Here is a 27748-nt window from a genome sequence, read left to right as displayed (position 1 = left end):
TATAGATAAGGAGGCTTCAGCCTGGAAAGGAGGATAAATGGAATCTGCAAGGAGAGGTACGGACTATCTACACTGAGATGAACCACGGCATTATGAGAATTGGGCTGAGAGAGCAAATAGGAAGCCCCTATGGGGGGTGGAGCGGGGGATGGTGGTGAGAGAGAGAGAGGAATGGTGTAAAGCGCAACACAAAGGTCCTGGGTGGGAAAGCTGAGATCACTGAGAACCAGCTGGAGCAGGGCGAGGACAGGGACTTGTACAGGGTGGACCTGACGGTGACCCGTGGGGAAGTCGTAAGCAACTAGCTTTCTGCATCTGTAACCTCAGGTCAGTTCCGTTGGCACACAGAGGTGGGAGACATTAACAAGAGCTTCAGAAGTCTGGTTTTCAGTTGTTGGAATCTGTCAGTAGGACTCTGCTGGTGGTAACTGCCCTGTTTGTAATAATATTCATGCAGACATAATATCGTCTCTGAGCCTCATGGCAACCACTGTGCAAGCGGGTCCAGGATGACGCTCCCATTTTACAGGTGCAGTAACTGAGGTTCAAAGAGTCTCACCCAAGGGTGTACTGTTGATGAGTAGCAGAATCTAGTCCAGATGCCAAGTCTCCATTCCCCCGATCCGGGGCCCTTTCCGTCACCCCAGTGTCCCTGCAATCTGTGACTTGCAAAATAAGGTGTCTGGAACAGTTTCTGGACAATAGAAGGTGCTTGAAGGTTTATGCCGATAAGCTGATTGAATTGTGACCTTGCTAAAGGGATTATATTCCTTCCCTCCTCACTCCTGGCCCCTCAGCTTTCCTCTGTGTGGCTGGCATCTCCAGAGGGTCTACGTCTATTTGAGTCTTCTCCTTGACCTTCACCTGGCTCTATGGTCTCTCCAATTACTTCTCCTCTTCCTCTTCCAAAGAAATCTCATGAAGAGCAGGGTTTGGGGGTTGGTTGTAGATCTGTTATGTGTTATATTCCACAGAGTAGAACTAGTTGAGAGTGGCGAACACTTATCTTTTCTTCCACTCTTTTTTCCCACACATAGGCTGAGTGCCAGGCTCTGTGGAAGAAGCACTAGGAGATAGGAACAGCTACTGTGGAGGACAAGCCTAGTAGATTCTCAACCTTGTATAGGCTCCGGATGCCTTGGAGAAACTGATGAAGGATCTACCTCTCTCCTCTCAAAATGCACATCTTCCCATTCAATCAAAGTTTTGCATGAAATGACAAGGATTCTTGAATCCTCCGTAGTCTACCTGTAAATGCTCTAGTGGTCCAGGGACCTGTAGTTAAAGATATTGGTGATGGGAGCTATGGATGAGCAAATAGGCTCTGACATGTCATGTGATCAGGTGGAGAGGAAAACAAGGCAGGAGCTGGAAGGGTGTCTAGATTATGCCAGCTGGACACCAGAGGGACAGGGCTATGGGGCAAGCTTGGGGTGATGTGGGAGAATATGGCCTGGAGGAGGAAGGCCAGGGGTCAACTCAGGTCAAGCATGAAACTGAGTGCGACCCTGTGGGGCTCCTGGGCATGGAAACCTTTCTGTCCCCCATTTCTTGTTTGTAGGGAATAGACCCCAGCCTCCATGACCTTCACTGAGTTCCAAAGGGCAGATTTGAACAGTTGCTAATCAGGGAACGGAGGGGTTGCAGAGACAAGGGAGGAGCAGCTAAGAAACAATAGTGCAGACTTGGGGCAGGGTCCTGGTTCCACCTCAAGGGATACACACCTTTGAGCTCTTTGCAGAACTAAACTCTCACTCCCCCAAAATGGAAGATGTTAGCATTCTTCATTCCGGAGAAGATCACAGTTTGATAACATCAAGAAGCTCATCAAGGGACAACCTGAGGCCAGATTAAAGGAACCAGAGAAGCTCATTATGAGGAGTCCACCGGAGGCCAGATTAAAGGAGCCCTGCACACACCTTGATCCTTATCAGCACCACCCCCCCGCCCCGCCCCTGCCCTTGAACCATTGCTATAAAACTCCTCACCAAATCCTCCCAGGGTGAGACACACAGTTTTGAGGGCATTAGCCTGCTGTGTCCCCCTTTGCCTCGCAAAGCAATAATGCTATTCTTTTCTATTTCACCCGAAACCTTGTCTCCGAGATTCAATTCAGCACTTGGTGCACACAGGCCGAGTTTTGGGCATCAAGCATAGACATTGCAGGTAAGAAAGCACTTGATCTTGGGAGTGTAGTTCTTCCCTCTGAAATGGCAATGCTAACACTCCTCTTGGGGTTGTTGGAAGGCTGAAAAGATGACAGATGGGAGGGCCCTAGCCCATGTCTGTCTCCACTGGATCTTTGTGCTCCTCTGGGACAGGGACCTTGCCTGTTATCACCGCATCCCTAGCATTCATTGTGCCTGACACAGAGCAGGCTCCCCTTAAACGCATTTGAATAACAGTCACCAGAGTTGGCACTGTCTGAGTATCTACTGAATAAATTAAGGAAGGGAGGGAGGGAGGTGGTGGCGGGAGGAACTGGCTTGATATTCTCCCAAGGGGGTGACATATCAGTGTCGGAATTGCCTACCTTACCTAAATAGATGTCTTCCTAAAACCGTATCTGTGTGTAAATTGAAGTCTGACAAGAAAAATCCTATTCCCCTAATGACTTTGATAATTTCAGAGATGCTTTCCTTCCATTTCCTCTTGATTTAAAATGGGCAGTTGCCTAACATATTGGTCCCTAAAGCATTTTTCCCTATAAAGGAAGAAATCCTCAGAAAATCAGCTCTTAAATGCACCAATAATGATGGGGAGGGAAAAAAAAAGATCACTGGTAAACCTTTGCATTTCAAGAGACTCTGTCATTTCCCAAGCAGAGATCCTTCAAATATCTCAAGGGACTCACCCTTAGAGCCTCAGACAGGGGGAGGGGCAGAAGAGAGCCTGCATCCAGCCTCCTGAATTGTAATGCTCATTTTATAGTTAAGGAAAGCACAGCCTAAAAAGATGAAGTGACCTGCCCAAGTTCACACGCAAGTTCATTGTGGAGTCAAAGGCAGTGACCTTTCCATTGGCTGCCATAAATAAGTGCTCAAGGAAAAAAATGGGGTAACTTATAACGTACAAAATCCTCCTCTCTGCTCCCCACCCCTTTCCAAGCTGTGCTGTGAGGCAGTGTTTGCAGATGAAGGATGGCAGCAGCTGGACACACTTGGGTCAAAAATCCCAGCCCTGCATTCCAAGCTGTGAGGCCTTTACCACGAACCACCCGTGCCCGTGTGTGTCACGCCACCTGCCCCCGCCCTGGGTCTGTCTGGTCTCCACTTGTAGGTCACTTGGGCCCTGCTCCTGGGGCTGAGTGTTGGGAAATGAGAAGAATCTAGAGAAAAGTTGCCACGGCAACAGGGGAGCAGTGGCTGCTGCTGTGGAAGGTGATCTATGGCTTTGTACATGTCAGAGAGTTTGCTTGTTTGCTTCCCATCTGGGCCCTCCAAGCTTCTGGGCACGTGTTGGGGGAATGCTAATGCCACTCCGCCCCTTCTCTCACTCTTTTGGGGCAGCCACATGGGCTTCGGCACCACCCGACATCAGCCTCCCTTAGCCAGTGGCTGGAGACAGTCTGGGTAGCTGCCTCTTTCTTCGCTGGATAGCAGTTACATCACATCTCAGAGCTGGAAGTAGCTGCAGAGATCTTTGGGGTGCAGAACTCTCATTTGACATGTAGGGAAACTGAGGCCCTGAGAAGGACAGTGACTTGTTGAAAAACACACTGTAAACATGAGTGTCTTATTCTGTGTGGGCTGCCCTAACAAAATACCATAGATTGGGTGGCTTAAACAGCCGACATTTGTTCTTACACTTTTGCAGTCTGGGGATTCCAAGATCAAGGTCCCAGCAGATTTGATTCCTGGTGGGGGTCTCTTCCTGCTTGCAGACGCTGGCCACCTTCTCTCTGTGTCCTCACATGACCTCTCCTCAGTGCATGGACATGGAGACGGAGTGGCGTCTCCTGTGCCTCTTCATATAAGGGCACTAATCCTATCATGAGAACCCCACCCTCATGACCTCATCTAACCCAAATTACTGGCCAAAGGCCCATCTCCAAATACCATAACACTGGGGGCTAGGGCTTCAATATATGCATTTTGGGGCGGGGGACACAAACATTCAGTCCATAAGAATGGACAGTGCTTTTTCTGCATTACCATATTGCTTCTCTGATGCAAGTCAGAAGGGCTATTTAGAGGCCAGTTAACATAACTGAGTGACCTTGGCCAAGTCAATTCTCACTGGGCCTCAGTTTCCCATTCTGCTAAAGGAGGGATTGGACTTAATGATTTATGATTCTCTGTTTCGTTTACAGAAATGACATAACCTTTTTGATGACTCAAAAATAGGTCAAAATGAGACTCCCAGACCAAATCCTATGATCCCACTAATTTTTCTTGGTGTCTATATAGAAGTAATGTCAGTTTTCAGAAAACCGTCAATGGCTTAGCCATAAAGATTCCCTTGTTATAGTGTCTAAATACCATTACAGCCCTCATACAAGTTATTCTGCCTCCAGCCCAACTCCCCAGTCAAACATCTAGTCTTATCTTCCTAGAACCCACATGTGGCCAGGCCATCCTCCTCCCCTCTGAGCATGGATATGAGGCCCTTCCTCGACGCAGCATCACGCCACCTCCTTTGTCATCACTCCTCTGCTTCCTTGTGACCATGATGTTTCTTGAATACGCTTGGATATCTCCAACTTCGTACATATGGATCCCTCCACTTTTGTTCACCCCACTTGTCCTAATTCCCACTCATTCTTCAAGATCCAGTGTGGGTATGTCCCTGACACTCTGAGGTCACCTCTGTGCTCTCTCAGCACTTAGAGATTCTCTCTTATAGGAGCTCTTTGCACACTGCATAATTATTGTTTATTATTCTCCTTCTACACTAGGATAGAGACTCCTAGGGTGGGAATGGGGTCTTGTTTTCTATTGATGCCCTCGTGTCTCCTGTGAAACCTGACGCTGAGTAGGTACTCAGCTAGTGTTTGTTCAATGAACGAATAAATTTCACTTTACAAGATTCAATCCATTATGGAGTTCTGGGGTGTTGTCTAAAAAATTTGCAAGTTCAGGTCGTGAGCTCTGATACTCACTGTGTTTACCAGCTTGTCAGTTCCTTTTATCAGAGGCCATCCCTGAGATGCTCACTGGTGTGAGAGTCAGAAGACCCTCAAATGAATCTTTATTCCTGTGGAAGTCACTTCTCTTTCCTGGCATTAGCTACAAAGAAGGGTTTGGGTATAGTGATCCCTAAAAAGTCTTTTATCTTTAATTTCCCATAATTCCAAGATATCTAATCAGCAGTCAACAGATAGCAAGTATAGTAACACATTAGAATGGGAAGAAGAAAAAATATTCTTGATTTAAGGTTTAACTGGGGCTGAATCTTGGGAACAAGGGCAGTGACATGGTAGGCCTCACCTAGAGGGGCCCCAAACAACTGTCAAGCTGAGCAGGAGGGAGTAGGTAGAGAGACCACAGGTCAGGTTCAGGTTAGTGATCTAAGGCAGGTTGGAGCAGGCAGGTGGGGCCAGAGGTCAAGGTCAGTCACTAGGTTGGCAAGGCTGATCCAAGAGCAGATACTGTCAGCTTCTTGCTCATCGACTCTCCTGTGATGGTATGGGGGATGTCAAAGGCCAGCAGCTGAGCTCTGCTCTTGACTTGAAGAACAACTTCATCATTTACTCATAGAGGTTACCTTAGTGACTGTCAACTCACTGACTTTACCTGAATGAAATCCCAAGTTTTAAGCTAGTTTCATGACTATAATTCTGGAGAAAGACCAAATTTTTCAGTACAGATTTAAGGCTCGTCAACTATCCCTTTCTTTCCAGCCTCATCTCCTTCCCCTTGCATTCCCTCCCCCACATCCTCTCCAGATACTCTAAGTTCTTCTAGCTTTTTTGGACATACCATACTCTCCCATGCCTCGCTACCTGTACAATGTTCTCCCCTTCCTTCTCCTTTCATATTCTCATGGCCAACTCTTATTCGTGACTCAAAACTCAGGCATCACCTCCAGGAAGTCTTCTTTGATTCTTCTTCCCTCAAATCTAGATCAGGGAGCCTATCATATGCTCTCATAGCTCCCAGTTTTCTCCCTGGTAACACCCATTAAAATGTCTCATTTCATTGCTTTCCCACTGGGAACATGAGTTCCTTGAGGGCAACGACTCTTATCTGTTTATCTTCAGTGCAATAATCAATGCAAATCTTTTTGAGTGAATAAATGGAGGACAAATTAAAAATGGAATGTAATTTTCAAGGTCCAACTATAATACTTCTATCAGCACAGGACAAGAATGCAATTGGGCTGTAAGTCCTTGAGAACCTTGTACACTACATTAATGAATAATAATGAAAAATGTTTGCAATTAGCATACTCTTAGTTAGGTGGCAAATGCTGTGGGGGGCAAATATGTTCACTTTCAGTGTTTTATGGACTAATTATTTGCCGTGCGTACACAATTTAGCCAACATTGTGCATGTCCTGTGTACTGGATGCTATGGGAAATACTAGAACTCAGATGGCCTTAGGGTCTCCACCAGGCCCTTCTGATTTAGCATCTTTGCATGGTAATGGAGTGTGAAAAGAGACCTTTTGCTATTTTGTAGTGAGTCTGTGTGTTCCTTCATGCTGGAGTTTCCTTCAGGGAATTCTACATATTAGGAGATACATTCTTCAGTTCTGTTGAGCAGCAAGGATGCCAGAGGCTCAAAGGCAGGTGTGAAGAGCATGGTGGGGAAGACGTACAGAGGGTGAAAGTGCATAATAAACAGGATAAACTTTACAAAGTCCCTTGAGGAATATGCTGGTATGAAGAGCACACTTGTTCAAGTGCTGGTGGCACTACCCCTCTGGCATTTCACTTCTCCCTTGAGGTTCTCCCACTTTGATCCTTCCACTGCCTCTCTCTGTAAAAGAATCTTACCGAAGCAAAATACAACATGTTCCAGGGCTGAGCTGGGACAAGCTCTCCAGAGAGAGTTAGGGTGGGAGAAGCAACTGCACCTTGGCTGCCCTGAGTGTGCCACCCCTTCAGGGGGTTCAGGCTGATACTTGCTCTCCTTCATGCCTGTCATCAGGGGACCCTGCTCCCCCTTGTCTCTGACTCAGCTGTGAGCAAAATCAGAGCCTTCCTTTGGTTTTTCTCAGCATCACTGACGTGGGCTGTTTTCAGGAAGATCTTTACCAGAAATGAAGGGAAATTGACAAAGATGAGACTACTAGCATTGCTAACCACCACAAAACAAAACAATAACATAGCTGAGATAGAAGAGTGCAGAACTCCCATCCACTACAGCTAGAGCCCTGGAAATTGCTTCATTCTTCTCCAAAGGAATATGCCAAGTACCCCTTCATCTAATCATTGGGTATTCTTTCTTCTAGCTCCATCATTTCAAGGGGACACCCAGTGTCTGTGCTTTTATGCTTTCACCCAAACTGACCATTGTAGCATAAGGTACCATAGAGAAGGGACGTTGAACAGGGTGGCTGATTGTATCCTCTGAGATGGCCTCAGAGATATGTATCCTATTCCAGATGCTCTTCTCACAATGTGACATGCATTGACTCTCCTCCATCAAGGAGTGAGATCTTCTTTGTTCCCTCTTTTTGAACCTGGTGGAGTCTTGAAACTGCCTTGAGTAGTAGGACATGGTGGTAGCACATCACAAGGTGTCTGAGCCTAGGTCATAAAAAGTGATATGGTTTCCACCTGGTGTCAACATGGACTTTGGGGGCCCTGAGCCATCATGTAAGAAGGCTGGCTACCCTAAAGCTGCCATGTTGGAGAGACAACACAAAGAGGCCCCACAGAAATGGAAAGAGATGCCCACAAAGCCCTAGCTGCTGCCAGCTGTTTGAGTCTTCCCAGCACCAACCACAGTGAATGAACCTTCAGATGATTCTGAAGCCCTGGAGGCTTCCAACTGATGGCCCAGACATCAAGGATCAGAGACAAGCCTTTCCTGCTGTGCCCTGTTTGAATTCCCAACCTCCCAGATCCAAAAGCATAAGGTTGTTTTATGCCCACTAGGTTATGGGGCAATTTGTCACACAGCATTAGATAATCAGAGCAAATCAGGAGAGTGCTTTTCACAGCCTTGGTCCTAAGCTGCTTGTCCATCACTTCATCACTGCCTACTTTCCATCTTGCAGTTGACCCTTGGCACCTTTCATCTCTTGATTCCTCCCCCATTTAAGGGTTCCTCATGCCCCTTTATTTAGATGTTGCTTTTTTTTTTTGCCACCGTCTTTACTTTTCCTCACTGGTGATAGAGCTTCTTCTTGGGCTTCTCCTGGTTTCTTCCTCTGCCCTCTATTTCCTCCACCTTAGCTCTGGATCCTCTGCCATGGCACAAAATTTCCACAGGAGGTCTTGGGTACAGAACTGGCTATAAGGCACTGGACAATCTGGGAAGGCAATGTTCTTTCTGGTCATCTTAGCAGCTCAGGTTGCTATAACAAAACATCATAGATTGGGTGGTCTATATAAATAAACAGCATTTATTTCTCACAGTTCTGAAAGTTGTGAAGTCTAAGATCAATACGCTGGCAGATTCGGTTCCTGATGAGGGCTCTCTTCCTGGCTTGCAGACGGCTGCCTTCTAGCTGTCCTCATATGATGGAGACAGAGTGAGTTCTGGTCTCTTCCTCTTCTTATAAGGACATTAATCCCATCATGGTGGCCCCCCACTCATCACTTTGTCTAAACCTACTACCCCTCCCAAAGGCCCCACCTCCAAACACCTTGGGGGTTAAGGTACATAAATTTTGGGGGGACATAGTCAGTCCATAATATTCCACCTCTGACTTCCCCCAATTCACGTCCTTCCCACGTGGAAAATACATTCATTCCATTCCAACAGCCCCCAAAAGTCTTAACTCATTCCTGCCTCAAATGTGGAGTCTAATCTAAATATCACCTAAACGTCCTTTTCATCCTGAGGTAAAATTCCTCCCCAGCTATGAACGTGTGAATTCTGATAAGATATGTGCTTCCAAAATACAAGGGTGGGCAGGCATAGGATAGACATTCCTGTTCCAAAACGGAGAAATCAGAGAGAAGAAAGAGGTGATGGGTCCAAGCAAGTTCGAAACACAGCAAGGCAAATACCATTAGATCTTAAGGCTTGAGAATAACGCCCTCTGGCTCAATGCTCTGCCTTCCAGACCCATTAGGGCAGGGGTCCTGCTTTTCAGACCCACTGGGATGGTGGTCCAGCCCCTGTGGCTCTGCCAGGCTGGGACTATACACGAAGACCCGAGGGTGTGGGTTCTTCTCTTAAGGTCCTGGGCAGCCAGTCTGCCCGACTGAAAGCAAGGCAGTGCGCTCCCTCCATCCCCTTCACCCCCATTTGAGACTCAGGAGGCAGCCCTGATGATCTCTGAATGGGCTTTGGGGTCCTCCTTCCTTTGTCTTGAAGAATAATACACATCTGCTGCTAAATGGCTCTACGGTCTGGTCCTAAAAGAGTTAAGAAGCCAGATAGTTTTCCTTCATTTCTTCTCATTTCTACCCCCTCCAGTCAACCTGGCGGTGCTTCTGCTGGGGTGGCTGATTAAGTTCTTGGTTCATGTCCATACTAATCTTGTCAAATGGCTGTTTGGCCACATTCTTAGTACTCTCTTCTGAACGTGACTTCTCATTTTTTTGCACTATGGGTAGGCTGAGAATTCTCCAAATCTTTAAGTTCCGGTTCTTTTTTGTTTAACAATTCCTCCTTCAACTTGTGTCTCTCTTCTCACGTTGTACTATAAACAGCTAAGTCTCCAGTTTCATAGCCCACAAGTTCTACTTTCCACGAAACACTAGAACATGAACGCAATTCAGGCAAGTTCTTTGCCACTCTATAACAAGGATCACCTTCTCTCCGTGGTCCAATAGCACACTCCTCATTCCTGCCTGAGACTTCACGAGAATGGCCTTGACTGTCCACATGTCTACAGTATTTTGTTTATGAGTATTTGTGTGTTCTCTAAGAAGGTGGAAGCTTTCTCTCCAGCTCTCCTCTTTTCTTTCTGAGCCCTCACCAGAATCACCTTTAAAAGCCCCCTCACAGTAATCTTGGCTTTTTCTTTTGAGAGCATACCTCAAAACTCTCCTCGCCACTTACCCAGTTCCAAAGCCACTTCAGTGTTTTTAGGTATTTGTTACAATAGCACCCCACTTCTTGGAGCCAATTTCTATCTTAGTCGGCTTGGGTTGCTGTAATAAAATACCATAGGACGCTTGGTTTTAAAAACCAAGACATACACTTCTCACAGTTCTGAGGACTAGAAATGTGGAACAGGATGCCAGCATGATTGGGTCCTGGTGAGTACCCTTCCTGGCTTGCCGACGGCTGCCTTCTCACTGTGTCCTCACGGGGCAGAGAGAGCAGGCTCTGGTCTCCTTTTCTTATAAGGACACACATTCCATCCTAATGACCTTATCTAAACATAATCCTCCACAAAGGCCCCATCTTCAAGTACCATCAAAGAAGGGCTTTGACAATATGAATTTTGGGGGTTCTTTCTTACAAATATTCTTTCTGTAACACTGGTGAACCTGATTGGGTAACATTCACCTAGACTTAAACTATCTGGACACAACCCCACAACCTTTTTCTTCTTCAGGGTGGTAGAAAGGGGACCAGAGGGGCAATGATAAAGGCCCTCTGCTTCCAAATGAAAACCACCATCCCTGGTGGTGAATAAAACACTGGAGCAAATGCAAAAAGACCCCAGAGGAACCAAAATATCACAGGCCAGTAACTGTTCCAGCCAAAGATCCCAAATTGCTGAGAAGGGTTCCAGGAGGGTCAGCAAGAGTCTGCCACAGGCCCTCCTTTCCCAGGAGTGGGAGACCTGACACATGGAGGGCCAGGAAGTATTCAAAGCAGAGGATGTCTCTGGTACCTGAATCCACTTTGAGAATGAGCTAGATGCTTTGGGAAGATGATGGATGCGCCTGAGTCACTTAATTGGAAAGAATCCAGAGGTAGGAATAGACAATGTCAAGTCCTCGTGCTTCCCTTACTTGCTCTGTGTGACCACAGACAAGTCCCTTTACCTCCCTGAGGCTTCCTTTTTTATAAATGGGAGAAACTCCAGCCTGCTTTGTCTCGTCCTAGGGCTGTTGTGAGTATCGGATGACATAATGCACAGGATGACACTTTAATTGAACACAGCACGTGCTCTGCATGTGCTGGACATGTCACTTGCGTTATGGCAATTATTCCTCATAAAAATCCTGCACTGTAGGGATCATCACCCCGTGCTATGGCTGAGGAAACAGAAGGCAGAGGGGCCACACAACTTGCCCAAGATCACACATTTAGTAAGAGGTAGAGCTTCCATTCCAGCTCAGGTTTTCCCAGCACTGAGGCCAATATTCTTTCCATTAGAGTACAATTACTGCTATTGTTGTTGTTATTGATTTTATGTCTCTTCTGTGATCCATCTTGGGAGCATATTATTATGTACAAGGGACACGGGGGTACTCGGGCATCATGAAAATGTACCTGGCTGTCCACAGATTCCCTCAGTGTCAACCCCATGAGCCACATTCCTATTGAATTAATCAGATTTCTGCAGTGCTGTCTCCCAAGAAGGTCTAGATTACTAATACCAAGGTCCTGGTTGTATGCAGGACCAGAAATGACGGCACAATGATGCTGATGAGAACAGGACTCTTTCCAGCCCCTGCTGATCGCATAATCAAGGCGAGACAGCACCCCCAGGACGTGCACCTTGGAGACGACTGATGGGAGTCTCAGTCCCTGCAACCTACAGGGGGCAAAAGAGGACGCCCAACATGCAGGCACATCTGGACTGGACCACCCTGCTGGACCGAAGTGAGCAGAATTTCAGCATCTTCTCCCACCCACAACGCTCCATAATTGCTTTTTCTGCCAAAGAACCAAGCGCTCAGACAGGCAGCCCGGCAGCATTGGCAAAATGAGCCGCTAGGCATGCACGCCACACTCTGCTTTCCGAAAAATTAGCCTGGAACGTGTGGATGCTGACGACAGAGAGTCCGTGTAAGAGAAGATAGAAATGCCAGCGCAAGGCCTCCATTAAGGACAGCTCTCCTGCCAGATGGAGGCTGGGGGGTGGGGAGCTCTGGTTCCTTAGCAGTCAAAACCAAGGCAGGGAAATCTGTGACAACGTGGATGCACCTAGAGATCATCATACTAAGCGAAGGAAGTCAGACAGAGAAAGACAAGCGCCATGTGCTACCACCTACATGGGAATCTAAAACATGACACAAATGAACTTACCTAAGGGACAGAAACAGACTCACAGACGTAGAGAACAGACTTGTGGCTGCCAAGCAGGAGAGGGGGGTGGCGGAGGGACGGACTGGGAGTTTGGGATTAGCAGATGCAAACTCTTATGTACACAACGGATACACAACAAGGTCCTACTGTACAGCACAGGGAACTATATTCAGTGTGATAAACCATAATGGAAAAGAATATGAAAAAGAATATATTATATGTATGTATAACTGAGTCACTGTGCTGTACAGCAGAAATGAACACAACACTGTAAATCAACTAAACTTCAATAAAATAAATTTTTAAACAGTTTAAAATAAAAGTAAAACCAAGGCAGGGCAATGTCAGGCAAAGACCCCGGTCCGTCTCTGGAGGCAGGTTGGACGGAGGGGTGTGAGAAATTCCACGTCTCCCAGCTGGAGTGAAGCTCAGAAAGTACACAGTAGATCCTGTGACTAGTGCTGGGAAATCCATCTCCAGGAACTGGTGGATTCCCAGAACCTCCTCTGGGATCCTCTTTTGAGCTCTTCATGGTAGAGCAGAAAAACAGGACTTGGGAGAACCTCCCAGCTCTGCTGTTTAGGAACCTGCCACTTAGGCAAGTTCTTGGCTGTGTGTGTGTGCGTGTGTGTGTGTGTGTGTGTGTGTGTGCACGCACGCATGTGCATGCAGAAAGCAAGCATTGCTCAATGCAAGAGGCTTCACAGGAAGAGGCCACACCATACACAGCACAGCAAACAACTAAAAAAAATCCAACAAAAACAGTAGATGGCCTTTTTGAGGCTCGATGAGAATCTTATTAAATCCTTCCTTTCCTCCCCGACACTTGGGTCCCACATCTCGACCTGCCACTTACTCATCCGTGTGACGTGGCCGTTATTTTCTTTCCCTGCCCTCTGGTTTCGTCACTTGTTAAAATGGGCATCATCCTGTGTTCATCGGGGCCAGTGGAGGGAATCAAATGATGTGACGTGTGTGAAAAGCACTTGGCAACTATAAATACGCTTTGGGATTTGTTTTTGACAGGAAGAGAGTGAACACCAACGGTAGGGAAAAGCAAACTTCAAAGCAGTGTGTGTCTCCTCTTCGTGAGAATGGGGTCTGGTGGGGCTGTAATGCTTAGAGATCGTGCTTTAGCGCCCTGGGGGAATGGTTCCAGAACCTCTGAAATGAATGGGAAATTGAAAAGAGAAAGCGTTGAGCTGAGTGGGGAGGGGGGCAGATGCTGGGGAGGAGAGCAGAGCTGGGAGGAGATGTCTGTGTTCTCCCACGTGGAGGTGAGTGAGGGAGGAGAGGGAGACCATGCTACTGGGAGCCTGGAGGTCCCAGACGGTAGAGAAGTGGGACCTGGCAAAACACTCATGGGAAGAAGTCTTCTGCCACCCCAAGCTGACCCTCTCTCTGCCTTGTCTTGAAGCAGAAGCCAAACCAGATGGGATGCGGTACGGGCTGAGCCAGCTCAGATGCTTCCTGCCTTCAGTAACCGTGGTTTGGAGAACCGTAGCAGGGCTGAGTATGCGATGCGATTGGGCTGCTGGTGGTGGCCATAAGTCCCACTGGTGCTGAGGAGGAATGAATGGTAGACAGCTGGTATTACTGGTGGAAGCACAGCGGGAATTCCCAGTGCAGGAAAGAGTCCTCTTTACCCTCTCTGCACTTGTCTCTGAACCTCACACCTTATTCAGGTGAGGGCCTGGGAGCCGTCTCCATCGGTGGTACTCCTGGAGCTCTGAAGCCTAGGGACAGGGGCGGGGGTGGGAGTGGCTCTGAAGCTTCAAGGGCGGAGCTAAAGGAGCACCGACCATGAGCAAGTCTGGTTCATGGCAAGCTGGGAAAAGGGACCATAAGTCCCAAGATCCTGGGGCACTGATCTGAAATGGGGTCCACAGGGCATGTGGTAGAATTGGACAGAAATGCAGAGGAATAATATTTCAGATGCTAGGAGAAAAGGAGGGTGGGTGGTGACAGGGCCCCTTTTCAGCACAGCAGTAAATGCAGAGGGGCTGACTGTGTGATCACATGGGCCTGTGAGCAGAGCCGCAGACCCAGAGTCCAGGGAACAGGGTCCCAGTCCAAACCTTCTTTATGGCCTCCAGGGGACCCTGAACCAATCTTTTTTTTTTTTTTTTTTTGCGGTACGTGGGCCTCTCACTGTTGTGGCCTCTCCCGTTGCGGATCACAGGCTCCGGATGCGCAGGGTCAGCAGCCATGGCTCACGGGCCCAGCCGCTCCGCGGCATGTGGGATCTTCCCGGACCGGGGCACAAACCCGTGTCCCCTGCATCGGCAGGCGGACTCTCAACCACTGCGCCACCAGGGAAGCCCTGAACCAATCTCTGACTGATAGAGAAAGAGTCTCCCAATGGTTAAGCACCTTCTGTATGCTTGACAGGGCCCTGAGCACTTTTATACAGAGATCATATCCCTTACTTTGAACCCAAACCCCAAGAAGTAATAGTACTACCTCTATTTGACAGATGAGGAAACTGAAGCCCAGAGAGGTTGGGACTCTCGGAGATTCTGCCTCAACCAAATCTCTACCGGGTGCAAGAATCTCTATTCTAAGAAATGTTTATGCTCCTTAGGCAATTCTGAGCCTAGGCCATTCATTATTTATTTATTCACCTTTATTCAATGGATATTATTGAAAGTCTCTCATGTTATAGGTATAATTGAGATTATAGATATGGAACAGTGACCAAAACAGCCCCTATGGAGTTTATGTTCTACAGAAGGAAGGTACATAATGAAGAAACAGGTAAGTAAGTATATAGAATGTCAGATGATGATAAGTACTGTATTGAAAAATAAGGCAAGCTAAGGGGACACAGAGTGCCATGGTTGGGATGTGTGCGCTTTGACGGAGGTCGGTCAGGTGAGGCCCCACTGGCAAGGAGTTCTCTGAGCAGAGAACCTGGAGGAAAAACAGGGTGTGAGCCATGTGGTTCTTTGACGGAAGAATCTTCCAGCAGAGGAGATAGCACGTGAAAAGGCCCTGGGGCAGGACTGTGCTTAGCACGTGCAAAGAAGAGTACGTTGGCCTGTGTCATCACAAAGCCTTCATCTTTCACTGCGAATGAGATGAGGAACCATTAAAAGTTTGCAGCAGCTAAGTGCCAGGCTTGTAAACTATGCTCCTATGTTATTTTTATTTTATTCTTTTAATTGTTATTTTATATTCGGGTATAGTTGATTAACAATGTTTGTGTTAGTTTCAGGTGTACAGCAAAGTGATTCTCATTCTGACAGCTGTATTAGGAATGGACTCTAGGGTGCAAAAAGCAGAGCAAGAAGACCACTCAGGAGGTACTGAAAGTGTCTAAGGGGAGATCACGGTGGCTTGAACCCTGGCAGAAGCAGTAGAGGAGGTGAGAAGCAATCAGATTCTGGAAGTACTTTTGAGGGTAGCATTACTTGCTAGTAGAGTGAATGAGAAACATGAGAAAACAGAGGAATGAAAGATGAATCCAAAGTTTTGAGCTGAGTAACTGAAAGTGTTAAGCAGCAGTTTACGGAGATGGAGAAGAATGAAGGATAAGTAGTTTGGGGGGCTGGGGATAAGAATTAGGTATGCACATGTTGAGTTTAATATGTCTATTAGACATCCAAAAGGAGATACTGACTAGGCACTTGGATTTAGGAGTCTGGAGGTCAGGTGATGGCTGAGCTGAAGATATAAATTTGGGAATTGTTAGTATATGGGTGGTATTTAAAGCCATGAAACTGAATAAGATACCTGAGGGATTAAGAAAAGATGTCTGTAGAGAACAGACAGGTGGTTGCCAAGGGGGAGGGGATTGGGAAGGGATGGAGTGGGAGGTGGGGATGAGCAGATGCAAACTATTATATACAGAATGGATAAACAACAAGGTCCTACTGTGTAGCACAAGGAACTATATTCAATATCCTATGATAAACCATAATGGAAAATAATATTAAAAAAAGAATGTACATATATGTATAACTGAATCACTTTGAGGTACAGCAGAAATGAACACAACATTGGAAATCAACTATACTTCAATGAAAAAAAAAAAAAAGGAAAGAAAAGATGTCTGTACCTTATGACACTCCAGGGCTCAGAGGTTGGAAAGATGAAGAGAATCAATGTATGAGACAGAGGAGTGGCCAGTGAGTAAAAGGAGAGTCAAGAGAGGATAGATAATGTTTCAAAAGCCAAGCAAAGTTGTCTCCAATGCATACGAAGTAAGCCATCAACCCTGTCAAGTGCTTTTGACAGTCGATGTTGACACCCGAACATTAGCTGTAGTATTTAAACATATAGAGATCAAAGCACTGTTTTCACGAAGGGGTGGTGGGTTGGGGAAATGGGTTCAAGAGAAAATGGGGGAAGAGGAAAAAAACACAGAGAGCAAAATATGCGGACTTTTGCTGTAAAGGTCTACAGATGAGTGAGACAATAACCAGAAAAGGAGTTAGAATCAAGAGAGATTCAAAAAAACACGTTTCATTATTATTATTTTCTTACTGGGAGAAGTTACAGACTGTTTGCTGTAAGGTATGATCCAGTAGCCAGAGAAAGGCCCATCGATGGCCTAGGGGAGAGAGGGTACACTTTCTGGAGGAAGGTTCAGGGTCACACGTGACTCAGCCGATGCAGATGCCTCACTTTGGACAAGTCGTTGGCCCTCTCTGGGCCTCAAGGCAAGAGTATGAAAGAACCCAGGGACCACTCCCTGTTATTTTCTCAAAATATAAGATTAGGACACAGTGGGAACTCCATAGGGTCCCTGAGCGATACCAGTTCAGCAGCCCAATGGGTAGAACCCTGAACCTCAGGCCCCTTCTCACCCCTACTCCTCAGCGGGTGCTGATACTCCCCAGGGGGTTTCTGAGTACAGAGGTTTTGGAGCCAGTAAATCTGGGACTCAAGCCCACCTTCAGCCATGTGAGCTTTGGACAAGTCACTTTTCCCAAGGCCTCAGTTTCCTCCACCCTTTCTACCGATGATTGGCATGTATGTAAAATAGCCTCAGAGAAATGCTAGATCCTGGGAATTCTTCGTATCAGGGGATGTTTCTACTTCTGTGGGGCTGTGCAACCACTTCATCGCCTGGGCCTTAATTCTGCCCACCTGAGAAATGGTACTGACCTTCTTCATCGGATCTGGGAGGGTAGAGCAGGGGAGGAAGGAGGTTTGGTGTGTGTGTGGGGTCATTCTGCCATTGCAGAATGGATGTGGAGTTTGGAGGTAGAAGTCCTTGTGTGTGACTTTGGGTAAGTTCCCCAACCTCCCTGGGCCTCATTTGTCTATTTCCAAGGTTGGTATGACGATTAACTGATAACCAATAACTGGGAAAGTGTTCTTTGACACTAAAAAATCCCCATCACACCTGAGGGTCACTGGGAGCTTTAGATAGATACTGTGTGCAAAGTGCTCAGCCAGTGACAGGACTAGAGCAAAGGACACACCATCAGGTTGTCATCAGTCGGCGGGCGGTGCTTGTTTCAGGAGACAGCACGGTGGGGCTTCCGATTAGCCACACTTGGGCGTTAGCAGACCTGCCTCCAAAGGCTGGCTCCATCACTCGCCCACTGTGTCAGAGACTGAGCGAGTTACTTACACTTCCTACGTCTCAGTTTTCTCATCTGTAAGTTGGGGCTAATGATAATAATGTAGCACCCCGGTGATTGTGAGCCTTTGTAAGTTCAGCAAGCAAAGCGTTGAACACAGTGCCTGGGGCACATGCAAGACAGGTTTTCCTTCCTTTGTCAGCGACCAGACAGCCATTTGGTCCTAGCACTTCATCCACAACCTGTCTCCCAGATACCCAGATTCTACAGGACTCCTAGCACCTGGGACCTGGTCAGGAGGTGACAATTCCCACGGATGCTCAAACACCATCTGGGGCCCCTGTTAACATACATCAAACCTCACACTCTTTCACCTTTGCGTCCCTCTTGCACCTTGTGCTCCGCTCGGGCAGGCATCCTATAAAATGCAGACAATCAGACTGGCTCTACCAGGGATATTGTGAAGTGATCTGCATCAAACAGCTTTGAGACAGATAACTAATAAGGACGTACTGTATAGCACAGGGAAATCTACTTGGTACTCTGTAATGGCCTTTATGGGAAAAGAATCTAAAAAAGAGTGGATATATCTACAGGTATAACCGATTCATTGCGCTGTACACCTGAAACGAACATAACATTGTAAATCAACTGTACTCCGATAAAAATGAAAAAACAACAACAACAAAAACTGCTTTGAGATGGTCAACCACGGCACACGTATCAGTTACGTGTGACTTAGTAGTTAATGGGGGTGTTGGCAGCCAGGAAGTGACTAGGGAAAGGGGCTGTGTGGCTCGTAAGCTGAAGGTGGGGCTTAAAGAGAAAAAACCAAGTTCAACTGTCTCCAGGTACGTCTATCTATCTCTTCCACTGTCATCAAAACTTGTCTTTGGAGTCCAGCACACAGTAGGAATTGGGTGTCTTGCACAGAGTAGGCCCACAGTAAAACTTAGTTAAGAATTGGTCACGTTGATTCTCATTATACACGTGATAATTATGATGATATGATGACGATGTCATCAAGATTGGTTAGGTGGCCGCTGTAGGCTAGGTACACTATGTGTATGTTATTTGTATTCCACCTCTAAGGTAGAAAGTGGTATCTTTCTATCAGGAGAAAAATACACAGGAGAAAATTAAGCTCAGGGAGGTTAAGTGACAGGCCCATCCAGATACTTCTGCGTCTAGAACCCACATCCTTCTCTCCAGAGTCTGGGCCGAGCCGTCAGTTTTCAGTTCCTAGAGTGGCAGGCATTCTACACTGGAAAGTGGTCATCAGCTTTTTGGCTTTTCAAAGGTCACAGTCCTTTTGTGCCCTTGAACAGCATAGTCACAGGCTGTGGAACTGTCCCTTTGATCCCTCGTCAAGGGCACAGAGATCCCTCAAAGAACCCTTGCACTGCAGGAGCCCTGAATATGGGTCTGCATTGGAGAAGGGGTGAAGGGGTCCTTCCCGAGTGCCTCATAGTTGCTGCTCGTCTGCAGATCGACAGCCCTGGGCATCTCTTTGGCCTGTGAAAGGTCTAGTACCCCCGTGCAAATAGATGGTGTGCCACCGGGGGAGTTTACAGCCCCAAAACCATGCCATTTGCGGCATCCTCTTGCTGTGGAGTGCCCACACTGCACACATGCCCAGAGTTGCTCCAGTGAGGGAAAACACAGCAAAGATGGGGCCATGGAGGCAGATTTGTATTTTAAAGAGGAGCTGGAATCACTGCTCACAATTAGAAATGGCAGAGTTTGGGGCCCAGGAGAAGAAGACCTGTGGCTTTTCCCAGCAGGAGGCTTATAACAACACTTAGTGGGTGGTTGTGCTTTCTTTGTCCATAAAGCACAAAGTGAAGAATTATTGTTCCATCTGTAGCAGGCACTGGTGTTGTTCAGAGAGGATTTATTAGCTCTGAAACCAAAGCTTGCCATATATATATATATATATATATTTACTGGAAATGCCATGGCAGGAACTCTCCTTTTTATAAAACTTAGGAAATTTGATTTGCCTGGGGCAGGTCAGATCACACCTTCCCCAGGCCAAGGCATGGTGGGCAGGACCCTGCTTGTCCCAGCTGCTGCTACCTCTGGATCCCACAGTTGGACCCCTTTACCCTTCTTTGGTGTTGACCATATTCAGGCCTCCTGCAGCACAGGGCTCTTTGGGGGATGTTTGGGTCCTTGATGAGGGGTCAAGGGGACCACCTTCCAGCCTGTGACTATGCTGTCCAAGGCTGCAGAAGGACCAACACTGGCTGCTTTCACCCCTTGCTGGTCCAGCCCAGCTACTGGCCTCCGTCAGACTCTCTGCTCTTGTGTCCCCTTATCCAGAAGGATGGGGAAACCTCTGGCCCTGGAGTCAGGTAGCTCCAACTCAACTCTGCCGCTTCTGATATGTGCCCCGGAGCCAGGCATTGAAACTCTCCATCTCTCCTCCCTTCCTTGGCGGTCGGGTGATAACACCACCTGGAAAGTTTGTTCTGGGGAGAAAATGAGATAATTCATGAAAAGAGCTGTGCACAGTAACTGGCGGAGAGCAGGTGTTCAAAATCTGGTAGCAATTTCCATGGTCACGAAGGACATGAAAGCACAGATCATGGCAAAGTCGGGCCCAGGCTCAATCCTGGCTCCTCCATAGACTAGCTGAATGGCCTTTAGCAAGTTCTCTGAGCCTTGAATTCCTTTGTGGGAATAAGACTGTGCCCAGCTTATCCTAGAGTTAGCGTGAGGATAAACTGAGGTGAGGTGTAAACTATTGGTACTGTTTCTGACACATAAGAATTTGAGAAGTGTAGAACTGACCCCTCTGTATCCATGGGTTTTGCCTCCAGTGATTCAAACAATCGAGATCTTGGGTTGGTTGAATCCACAGATGTGAAGCCACGGATACGGAGGGTGGGCTGTACTGACCGTACCAGCCATCTTATATAAGGGACTCGAGCATCCTCGGATTCTGGTCCCCGTGGGGCCTCCCGGAACCAATCCCCCGCAGATACGGGGGACGACCTTATAATTTAACTGCCATCTGGTAGGTACTCGATGGCCCTTAGTTGTTTGCTGTGCGGCCCTGTGTTAACCCTTTGTTGGACCTCCCTGGTGTTGAATGCTATCCTGTGCTCACTTTGCTGGGGTCGCCTGCTCTCTCAGACCCTGGGCTCCGTCTCTGCTTTAAACTTGCTTGCAGCACTCCTGGTGGAATAAAAGTCCTCAGTGGGTGGGTCTAATTCCTATCCCAGCACCTTTCAGAATCCTTCTCAACTTGGGCTAGTGACCTGGGCCAGTCTCAGCTCGGACCCAAAACAGGATGCAAAAACACACGAATTGAAAACTAGAGCCTTCTTTCCAGGTGAATAGTCCACGATGCTGAAATTTTATACCAAGTTTGATCTTTCCCAGAGACATGAGAGTGTGGCTTGGGTCGGAAACCTCTCTATCAGAAAGCTGAGGAAAGATGTCTCCAGACCCCAACGTGGTCTTCTCTGAAGCAGAAGGCCGCACTGGAAGCAGTATCTCGGGGACCACAAGCTCAAGTGATGGAGCCATAGAAATTCAGCCCCTCCCACGTGAACATAAAGACAAGAGGAGGATTCCCACTGTGTGTTTGTTTGTCCTGCAGACCTACCATGTGCCAGACACTGCTGGATACTCTACACACATGATCTCATTCACTCTCCTGTAACATGAGTTCTATTACCTTTGTCTTACTGAGAAAGGCATTGAGACTCAGAGGAGATAAGTAACTTATGCAGGTCTACCCTGCTCTCTGAGGCGGGTACTACGCCTCTTTCACTCCCCAGGGGTAAATACAATGCTTAGTACACATTAGGAGCTCACTAAATGCTGAAGTGATGAGAATGTATTATGTTCTGGCCCTGTTTTCTACTTGCCCCGTACTCCCAGATTTCTCGCAGTTTCCCAGACTCGCCACATCTCTTTCTGGTCCGTGTTTTTGTGCCCTCTGCCTAGAATCTCTCTCCCCTTTCTCCACCAAGCAAATTCCCATCCCCCCTTCAAGACCTAGCTCAAATGTCACCTTTTCTGTGAAGTTTTTAATAGTCCCTTCTGTAGAGTTAGCATCTCCCATGCAGGGTCCCACAGCAATCTCTCCACCCATCTAAAAAGGCACTTATCACATAGATTACAATCACTTGATTATGTATCTTTTTCTTTAATTAGACAGCTTGAGGATTAGGCCATGTTGGAGTTGCCTTTGTGCCCAGAATGTCCATATAGAAAACAGAGAAACCATGCACGCTAACTTGTCTTCATGTAAATATTCCTTAACCATATTCACTTCTCTTCCATTTAAAAACAGCATGTTCAACCCCTGTCTCCCGAGAGTAGCGGGTACTTCTTAGGTTGTTAATGCCAAGAAACAGGTGCACAGGAAATTGTCACGGAGTGACTGGCCGTCGTAGGCTTTACGGCAGAAACACATCCCAGTATCAATAGTAAATTGACCTTTTGACTCATACTTTGCCCTTTTGTGAACTTGACAAAGCAGATCAATTCTTCCATGTCTCAGTGTCTAGACATCTGGAGACAGTCCGTTTAGCCAGCATCAGGGTCCCACCCTAGGCCTCTGTTCTTGACCTGACAAATCCCATGTTTCTGTCAATGACTCAGAAAAATATTACAATGAGGTTTGCTCATCAAATTTGCAGATGACAGGACAGTGGCAGGGATGGTGATTATGTCCGATGAGAGAATCAGGATCCAAAATGATTGCAATAAGCTGGAACAAAGGGTCAATTCATTTAGCAGAGATTAATCCCGGGTCCAGAAACCAATCGTCCAGGGATTGGACGGGGGCGGTGGTGTTATTTTGCAGAAGTGTGAGGGGCAAAGGCTCGTTTCCTTGGGAGTGGTGTGGCCGAATGGAAGCCGAATGTGCATTATAAAAAGTAGGGGTTCTCAAAGGAAGGAGGTGATGGTCCTTCTGCTCTAGTCTCTGGCCTGGCGGTACCTGGAGGGAGATGCTCACTTCTGGTCCCCACCCTTTAGTGAGACATTGACAAAGTGGTCCATGTCCCAAGAAAAGTGACCTGATATTGAGGGCACTGAAAACCAAGAAACTGGGGGAATGTTACCCTGTAGAAGAGGTGCAGAAGCAGGAACAGGACCACCCTTTGCAAATATCCAGTTTATCACACCGAAGACCGATTTTGTAAGGCTAACGCCCAGAAGCAATGTGACAGCCAGACATACTTCTGTTCTACATAAGAAAGAATATTCTAGTAAGTCAGCACTATCCGTGAGGGGAATGAGCTGCTCTGTGATGCTGGGAGCTCTCTTGAACTATCTGTCAGGAGTATTATGGGAGGGACTGTGATGTTGGAGAGAGGTATCAACTTCCAGGTCCACACGTGAGAGGCTCAAATTCCAAATTACAATTGTTTTCCTATTGTTTCAATGCCCTGAATTTCCCCAGGCTATCTCAGTCCAGTGGGAAGGTGGGACAGTGGACAAGTGGGCATTATGGGAGATGGACATCAGGCTCTATCTGTCCTGCCAAGGGCAGATCACTGACCTTGAATGAAGGTCATGTCCGTCCGTTCTCTCTGTGCTCAGGGTAAGTTCTTTCTGTAAGGCTCCTCTTTTCCTCATGCACGTACACTCAATCCTGAGGCACGCCCAACAAATCTGAATCCCCGGGGTATCCAGCCCAAGATCCCCAGCTGGGACCAGTCCTTTGATAACTAAGTTGCTTGCATTTTAGCTCCATAAATCTCACTCACACTCCCAACAGTAAATCCCTGGAGGGCAGGGCTTTAGCTGTGATTACATTAAGCGCTTCCCTCATAGCATAATCGTTACGAGTGTGTGCTCTGAAGTCAGATGGACTTGGGTTCGAATTCTAAATCCCACCTCTAGCCTTTAATAGCTGCATAAATTGGCCAAGATTTGAGCCTCTCTAAGGCTCAGTTTCCCTGTCTGTAAAATGGGGGAGATCACATTTCCTACTTAGTCAGTTGTAAAGATTAAATAAGATATGCAAATGTAGGATTTAGCAAAAAGCTAACACACGGTAAGTACTCAACACAGTAGCCACAGTAACTCTACCATGACTGCAAGAACTGCAAGACTGAATAGCCTCCCTTATGCTCTGCTGGGTTTTTCCTGGCCTCTGCATCCATCACTACCCAGCCCCTGTGTCCTTCCCTTTGGGTTATACCGGGGACTATTCTTCTGAGCGCTCCTGCTTCCTCCTAGGTGGGCCCCACCATTTTCAGCGGTAGCCATTGTGCCTGTGTATCCCCTCATTCCTCATGGCACGTCACTCTCATTTTCCTCCCACACAACATTGTTCCAGTGGTAACTTTCAGATTTCTCTTATTTCAGGGGGAAAGCTGTTCTCTCCTATGCCTTGCATTTTAATGACTTTCATTGCTATTGCTCATTTTGATCTGTTTAATAACATGTTTTAAACTAATGCCCTGTAATAAAAGGATTTCATGACGAATGCAGGCAGCTGCGTAATGCAGTGAGTTCATTTAGTTTCACTTTTCATATGAGGCCCTGCTGGAGGTATGTTTTGCAGCTCTGCAAAAGTTTGGGGGATGAGTGTTGCCGGGGGAAGCTGAGAAGGGGATGTGCATTGCAGGGACGGATCCACAGGGTGCAAAAGAGTAGAGTTTGCCTCTGCAGAGTCGGGGTGGAAAGGGCCGAAGAATCCCCATCTCGTGGCTGGCTGCTGGCTCTGAGGAGGAATACCAAAGCCTTAATGAAGACAAGATATTGCACGGTGAGTGCGGGGGCTCCTATGATGGTGACAGACCGAGGTTTACAGATCCCACCCAACCCTACCCACTGGCAATGATGATCACATCTTCCATTCGTATCCTACTTCATTATCTAACAGATCCAAGGAACGATGTCTTCTTCATCTTTGTATTACCAATATCTAACTGGACCTGACACATACAAGGTGTTTGCTAAACTGAAATAAATCCTTTTTCCCCTACACCATTTCCCCTCTAGGTGCTCTCTCCTACAGGCATGCGTCTTCAACAGCCACCTCTTAGCTGATGACAGAAACTTCTATCTCTCACCCTTGACCTCTAGGGACCTACCTGTATCTCCAAGTACCCACTAATTTTAGCCACGTGGCTGTGTCACATTCACTTTTGACTTACTATGTCTAAAGCTGGATTTGTCACCTTCCCCTACACTCCCAATCCTCTTACCACACCTGGTGCTTTGCATCTGGTACCTATTCCAGTGAACAGCCCCACTGACACCCATGCACGCTCAGCTGAGAACCCAGGATATCTTGATATCTCTCCACCTTAGTGGTGATCTACTCAATCACAAAGTTTTGTTGATTCTACCTAAGAAGCAGAGTTCGAATCCCTCCACTTCTCTTCATTGATTCTGTCACCACCTTCATCTAAGCTACAGCCATCCCTCCTGTGAACTCTAACTTATACCCACCATCACACCATTCTCCAACAAGGAACAAGATGCTCTCTCTCTGATTATGCCCCCCGCCCAACTCTATGCCTTTTAAGTTATCCCACCAACATCTTTAAGTTGTCCATGGGTTCCCGGAAGGAGCGGAGCCCTTCTGATCTTCCTGGTCTCATCTTTTGTGTAGCTTTCAGATTTTCTGTCACATCCCTTATTTGAGGGGTGCCCCTTAGTCAGTATAAGCTAGGCTATGCTGTATAATAAATAAACCCTGACATTTCAGTGACTTAACGTGGCAAATGTTTATCTCCTGCCCACTTAAAGTCCAGGGTAGGGTGTTTGTTCTCCAAATGGTAACTCAGCAACCCAGGCTGCTTCCATCTTCAATACCTCCATGTCAATTCATGGCCTCTGTGGGCATCTCAGCAGGGGAATAGAGATCATGAAGAATCTACCCCCCACTCTTAACTGCCCTCAAACAGATGGGACAGCACATCCCTTCTGTTTACAGCTCATTGGCCAGAACTAGTCATCTGAATCCCAACTGAACTGCAAAGGAGGCTGAGGAGCCTGGATATAAACACTGGACAAAGAAGAAAATGGATATGATGAGGTTCACTCATCTGTCCTAGAGGGAGGTCACCCTAGATCTGCTAGTAGATTCTACACTCAACTGGAAATTCCATCATATGTGAAAAATTGCTGGGCAGGGTTTCAGCAAACATGTCAGCAGAGCAAAGACAACATGAAGAGACTATAAGGCTAGCTCTTATAAATGAAGTTGGGTGGGAAACGAACGATAGCTCTCCCAGGACGAAGACATCTCACCCATTAGTTCAATCTGTCTGCAGCAGGAGAGCAAGGAAGAAGTTTCAAAAGAACATATCACAGTAGCCCCTAACAAAAAGATCCTTGTATGTCTTCATGAGTGTAAATTAGCAGGCCTGGCATACATTCCTGAAAACAATGAGAGACTTGGCAAAGTATTTATGAACAGGAATACTATGATGAGTTTGGGGAAATGAGAATTGAGCACAATAAAAACTTTCCAAGGATTGTGGGGAGGTGACAAGGATGAATTAACTACAATAAAATGCATTAAGCAAGTATAGAGGACCAACTCCATGCTGGGCTCCTTGTGGGGGTTGAGAATCATGGCGCACTGAGACTGGAGCCTGAGACTAGTGCATGCCATTCCTCCTGCCTTGAATGCCTCTCCCACTCTTCTCTTTTCTTCTGACAGAGTTAACTCCTCCTTTTCTTCAAAAATGCAGCCCCATTGTTCTGTTCGTCATATGTACTTTGTAATTATGTATTACTGTGTGCAAATCACCTCTCCCCAATTTAATGGCTTAAAAAACCCAGTCATTATTTTGTGGTTTCTGTGGCATCCCAGGAATCTGAAAACAGCCTGGTTGGGTGCCTCTGCCTGAGGGCCTCCAGAAAGTCTGCAACGTGTCTGCTGGGGCTGCGGTCTCATCTGAAAGCTCAGCTGGGGGGACTCCTGCAGTTGTTAGCAGAATTCAGTTTCTCACGGAATGTTAGACTCCTCAGTCTCCATTGGCTGGGGGCCTCCCTCAGTTCTTTGCCATGAGGAGATCTCCACAGGGCAGCTCACAACGTGGCAGCTGGCTTTCCTCAGGGTGAGCGAGTGAGTGAGTGACAAAGTGTGAGAGGACATGCAAGATGAAAACCACATCCTCTTTGTAACTCACAGGATCTTTGAGTGTCTTTGTCATCTCAGAAGTGACACCCATCACTTCTGCATATTATATTCACTAGAAGCAAGTCACCAGGGGCCAAACCACCTCATTCAAGGGAAGAGACTTACATAAGGGCAGAGATGCAGGAGGTGGAGATCACTGGGTACCAACTTACAGGCTGCCTACCATGTGCCTAATTCCTCTAGGAATTAGCTGTGGCCAAATAGAGAAAAAGGGAGGAGACAGTACAGTCTCTGTAACATGTATAGCATGTCTTCCTTAACTCTCTCCCCACAATGTCCCACAGCCTGGTCTGCTGCTTAGTATCTGAGAGCTGGAAAGGAATTTAGAAGTCATCTTGCCTAATATCTTCATGTTGTAGATGAGGAGGAAGGCATAGTAAGGGTGTGTGACCTTCCCAAAAGGATGGAGTTATTTGCAGAGTGGAGCCTAGAACTCAAGTCACCTGTTTTTCTCAAATTTTGCCTTCTTCCATCTACTTTCTCCCACCTATTCTCCTCCTAATCTCCTACAACTTTCTCAGTACTAGTCACTCCACAGGAATTATCTCTCAAAGGTCACCTAGAAACTTCTTGGTCAAGTATTTGATCCTGACCCACCTGAGTTCTCACCTCCTTTGGCTTACATGAGGCCACATAGACCTGGTCCCACCTTCTCTCTCAGTGGCCAGTGGCTAGTCCTCCCCCTGTACCAAGCACAAAAATTTTACAATATTCCTGATACTCAGACCTTAGACTCTGCCCTTTTACTGACGTCTAGGCCCCTTGATGGACTTGATGTTCTTGGGGCTTTGAGGATTACATTCCCTTGC

At 47.0% G+C, this 27748-nt stretch overlaps 1 protein-coding gene across 1 annotated transcript in view; it reads right to left on the bottom strand.

Moving 5' to 3' along the window:
- Positions 1-27748, bottom strand: part of ASIC2 (acid sensing ion channel subunit 2) — a 1015869-nt gene that overhangs the window by 311131 nt on the left and 676990 nt on the right. The gene's annotated exons all lie outside the window — the stretch shown is intronic.

The sequence above is a fragment of the Globicephala melas genome, chromosome 20 (genome assembly GCF_963455315.2).
Source record: "Globicephala melas chromosome 20, mGloMel1.2, whole genome shotgun sequence".
Taxonomy (NCBI): Eukaryota; Metazoa; Chordata; class Mammalia; order Artiodactyla; family Delphinidae; genus Globicephala; species Globicephala melas.
The sequence above is the reverse complement of the archived record's forward strand: the minus strand, read 5'-3'. Positions and strand labels throughout refer to the sequence as shown.